Consider the following 5,473-nt stretch of genomic DNA (forward strand, 5'->3'; position numbering starts at 1 on the left):
TATATATATATATACACACACACACATGCACACATGCGTGCGTGCACACACAAACACACACCAGATTTCTTTCTGTTTCCATCTACTAAATCGACTCACAAGGCTCAGGGCTATGGTAGGTGATAGTTGACCAAATTGCCATGCAGTGGGACTGAAGCCAAAACAATGGGCTTCGGAAGCAAACCTCTTACTGCACAGCCCTGCTTGCTCATAATACGGCATAATAAGAATATATTTGGACTTGCATTGATTTTGTTAACCAGACATTGTTCAGAAAACGAAATGTCGTAACAACATAACGACTGCACTTGACATGCAGACATGCTCACACACAAAAACAAACAAAAAAGTAGATACATACATGCATTCCAGATGTTGTAACTGTTTGCTTGTACTTTACTCTCTCTGATCAGTTTTCTGAAACAATAACCTGTGTTCAGTTGACAATTACAGTCCCTGTCAATTCCCCTCCTTATTTTGATATCATCTGTTCGTAAAAATACTTTTCCTTCTAAATAAACTTGTAAACCACTTCATCTGGCAGGGATTATTAGTTAACAATAATAGCAACAACAACAATGTTGTATTAGAGACAAGTTTTAATTAACTACAGCCGCTTCTGTTAGTTCACCAATCTCTTTGGTCAAAGCAGGATGTGTCATTAATGTTTCCTTTCCACTGAACTTCTTGGCATATATACATCTCTTTTTCTCTCTTTCTCTTCCTCTGTCTCTCTCTCTCTCTTTCTCTCTCTGTTTATCTATTTATCTATCTATCAATCTACCTATATAAATATCATCATCATTTAATGTCCATTGTCCATGCTGGCATGGGTTGGACGGTTTGACCAGGGCTGGCAAGCTGGAAGGCTGCATCAAACTCCATTCTGTTATGGCATCGTTTCTATGGCTGGATGCCTTTCCTTATGCCAACCTCTCCGAGAGTATAATGGGTGCTTCTACGTGACACTGGCACAGATTTCATTTGTGTGACACTGGTATCTAGCATAACTGTGATTTTACTTGGCTTGTCAGGTCTACTTCTCAAGCACAGCATAATGCCAAATGGACTTGGCATTGCTCAGTGAGGCCCAATGCTCAAAGCATGGCGTAGTGCCAAATGGTCTCGGTCTTTGCTTCTGTGAGGCCCAACACTCAAAGGGTGCTTTTATGTGCTGCCAACATGAGTGCCATTTGCATGAAACTGGTATCTACCAGGACTGTGATTTTACTTGGCTTAATGGGTCTTCTTCTGAAGCAGAACATAATGCCAAAGGTCTTTGTCATTGCCTCTATGAGGCCCAGCACTCGAAAGGAGCTCAACCACTTGAAAGCTGCTTTTTACATGCCACTATTTATATATATATATATATATATATATATATATATATATAGTGAAGGCACATGGGTTAGAGGTTAGGGTGTTGTACTCACAATCTAGCAATCATGATTTCAATTCCTAGACCTGTTGGTGCATTCTGTTCTTGAGAAAAACATTTCACCTCATGCTGCTGCGACATGACTTCAACATCTGACATATGGTACACCATGCACCTGTTCAGACAATATCAATTTGATGGAAGGAGTGAGCTAATGTGAAGCATGAGCATTTGATCCCTATAAACAACTCATTCGTGTGGGTCATTTGGCAAAAGCTGAATGCTCATACGTCGTCTTCGAGAGGTGAATCCATCATGTATATATATGATGTGTGTGTGTGTGTGTGTATACACACACACACACATACGTACAGAAATCGAAATTTAATTGCATCTATATGATCGCAGCATGGAAGATGTTTTTAAGCCATTTAAGAACACACAAATGCAACACCAAGTTTTGTGAGTGAACAGGTCCTGGTTTCAGAGCAACGGAAATATTTTGACACAAATTAAATTCAAACGTTGAGGTGAATCTGACAGTTTTTTGTGTTTTCTTAAATGGCTTATAAACATCTTTCATGCTGCAATTGTTTTTGTTTCGGCACACGATCTCAAATCAAGTCACTTGCTATGCAAGTACATCTCCATAATATATTTATATGTATGTATGTATGTATGTATGTACGTATGTATGTATGTATGTATGTATGTATGTATGCATGTATCATCATCATTATCATCATTTAACATCTTTGAGCTGCAGGGTTGTGCCACACATATACATATATGGAATTGGCAAGAATTGTAATTGTCAACTGAACACAAGTTATTCTTTAAGAAAACTGATCAGGGTGAATAAAATATAAGCAAACAGTTACAACATTTGGAATGCATCTATGTGTATATTTTATATGTGTGTGCATGTGTGTGTGTGTGCATGCATGCATATAGTAGTTACAGTATCATCATCATCATCATCATCATCATCATCATTTAGTGTCCATCGTCCATACTGGCATGGGTTGGATAGTTTGACCAAAGGTGGCAAACTGGAAGGCTGCACCAGACACCAGTCTGATTTGGCATGGTTTCTATGGCTGGATGCCATTCCTAACACCGACCAAGACCACAATGGTTGAGAAGCAAGCTTCTTAATTACACAGTTGCACCTTATATACACGGTCTGATCAATAAGTATCAGGACTGTTACCATTGTGACAAAGCTAAAGCATGCAGACTGAAGCTGTTTGGCAAAGATTGACCTTGAGCTCTGCTGTACATGCACATTGAGTTTTAAGATTCTAGCTCACTTCCACTGTTTACAGCAGTACTTGGAAGGAAGGTGTGTAGTGTGTGATCGTTGCATTGACCATGACAGAGAAAGTTGTCATGGCGATACCATGACAGGGGCTTACACAAAGTTGCAGAAAGTGTATGGAGAGTAGTGTATGAGCTGCACACAAGTGTACGAGTTGTTCAGACGTTTCCAAGACGGTGGCAAAAACGTTGATAGGGACGAACGTTCTGAGAGACCTGCAACCAGTAGAACTGAGAAAAACATCGCAGCTGTGAGGGGAAATCATTGAATCACCATCCGTGAGTTATCAGAGGATGTGCAGATTGGTTACAGTTCAGTTCAGTCTGTTATCACTGAAGATTTGGGTATGAGATGCATGTCTGCCAAATTTGTGCCAGAACTGCTTTCAACTGACCAAAAAGACACAACTTCCTTCCAAGAACCGCTGTAAACAGCAGAAGTGAGCTAGAATCTTAAAACTCAGTGTGCATATACAGCAGAGCTCAAGGTCAATCTTTGCTGAGCAGCCGCACTCTGCATGCTTTAGTTTTGTCACTGTGGTAACAGTCCGGATACTTATTGATCAGACCGTGTATATAAGGTGCAACTGCATGATTAAGAAGCTTGCTTTCCAACCATTGTGGTCTTGGGTTTTGTCCCATTGTGTGGCACCTTTGGTAAGTATCTTGTACTATAACCTCAGGCCAACCAAAGCCTTCTGAGTGGATTTGGTGGACAAATCTGAAAGAAGCCAATTGTGTGCGTGTATGTGTGTGTGTATGCGTGTGTGCCTCTGTGTGTGTGTGTGTGTGTGTGTGTGTGTGTGTGTGTGTATGTGTCTATCCACCATTTGACAACTGGTGTCAGTTTGTTTATGTCTTCATAAGTTATTGATTGGTCAGAAGAGACTGACTGAATAAGAACTAGGCTAAAAATATAGAACAGGGACCAACTTGTTTCACTTAGCTCTTCGAGGCAGTGCTTCAGGATGGCTAGTCTAAAGGTTGAAATAAGTAAATGCTAAAAGAAACACATGCACACAAACAAACACACATATGTAGAGAGAGAGAGAGAGAGAAACAGACAGACAGACAGACAGACAGACAGATAGATAGGTAGCTTGGTAGACATACAGACAGGTAGAAAGACAAGTAGGTTGGTAGACAGACAGACAGACGGACAGACAGACATAGATAGATAGATAGATAGATAGACAGGCAGGTAAATAGATACAGATGCGAACACAGTCATTTGTAACTACATGCATACCTCATAATGTATACATATCAATGCATGCACACACTCATACGGGTATTCAAGCTAATGCACTAATTACCAATTATCAGTTGCAGCCACAAGACGGCACATGTATTATTACTGCAAACTACTTACCAATTCCATATGTTACATTACTCCAAGAACAGGTGCCAACTAGTGCTATATGTTTCGGTGTGTGGCAGAAATATAGACAACACATTCTTTTCTCAGAACAGACATTTTAGAAATAATGACTGGAAAATGAAAGATTTCAGATAGAGGAGAAAGAAGAGGAGAGGAAGGAATCAGAAAGGAAAGGAGAGAAGAAGAAATAAAAGAAGTACAAAGATGATGATGAAGTGGGCAGGGACATTTATTGCTGCCCCCATGGCTGGCAATGAACACAAAGTCTGTGAAGCAGATTTATTGTAGATAATTCTTCTTGGTCATTCGACCTTACTAGAAATAGTAGCAACAGAGTCTTTATTAGATCACCCTCAGCTTTCTTGAAAAGAAGGACACATTGGATATTGTAGTTCTTGTAGAAGGACTATTGACTATTTATCAAGAAAACTTACTGGATGGTCATGACTGGGATGTTTCTGTTCATAGCACTGTTGGCTCGCATCCACCTTTGCTGCTCTTTTCTATTCAGTCTTTCATATTCACCTTGTACAGGGTGGGGCAGAGAAGACGGACGTTTTTGAAATGGCTATCACTCAGTCCCTGGAAAAGAGTCATCTGTCTGACTGATAACATTTGGTCTGTGGTATACTCTTTTACTCTTTTACTCTTTTACTTGTTTCAGTCTTTTGACTGTGGCCATGATGGAGCACCACCTTTAGTCGAGCAAATCGACCCCAGGACTTATTCTTTAGAAGCCTAGTACTTATTCTATCGGTCTCTTTTGCCGAACTGCTAAGTTACGGGGACATAAACACACCAGCATCGGTTGTCAAGCAATGTTGGGAGGACAAACACAGACACACAAACACATACATATATATATATACATATATACGACGGGCTTATTTCAGTTTCCGTCTACCAAATCCACTCACAAGGCTTTGGTCGGCCCGAGGCTATAGTAGAAGACACTTGCCCAAGATGCCACGCAGTGGGACTGAACCCGGGACCATGTGGTTGGTAAGCAAGCTACTTACCACACAGCCACTCCTACGCCTTAGCATTCTTAGCATTCTTTTTACTTAGGTGAAGCCATGGTGCTGTGGACGATAAAGCATCATGTGTTTGCCTACAACAGTTACATGAAGAATAACAAGTCAGTCACAATAGTTCAGCATGGGTTTCGGTGCCACTTCAACATACACCAAAATCAGGCTGTTCCCACGCATAACACAATCTTACGTTGGATGAACGCAATTCGTACTCAAGGTACACTAATGAATAAGAGACCAGTGGGGGGCACCATGAACAGAATGGACCACAGAATATGTGGAATGCATCAGACAAGCTTTCAGAAATGCATCAATGAAAACGGACACCACATGATGGATGCTGTTTTCCACACTTGATTT

The 5,473-nt window shown here is 40.6% G+C and overlaps 1 long non-coding RNA gene across 1 annotated transcript in view; it reads left to right on the plus strand.

The window, feature by feature from the left end:
* The window catches only part of LOC128248380 (uncharacterized), a 71,193-nt gene that overhangs the window by 6,150 nt on the left and 59,570 nt on the right, over window positions 1-5,473 (plus strand). The window lies entirely within an intron of this gene.

This window comes from Octopus bimaculoides, chromosome 7, assembly GCF_001194135.2.
Source record: "Octopus bimaculoides isolate UCB-OBI-ISO-001 chromosome 7, ASM119413v2, whole genome shotgun sequence".
NCBI lineage: Eukaryota > Metazoa > Mollusca > Cephalopoda > Octopoda > Octopodidae > Octopus > Octopus bimaculoides.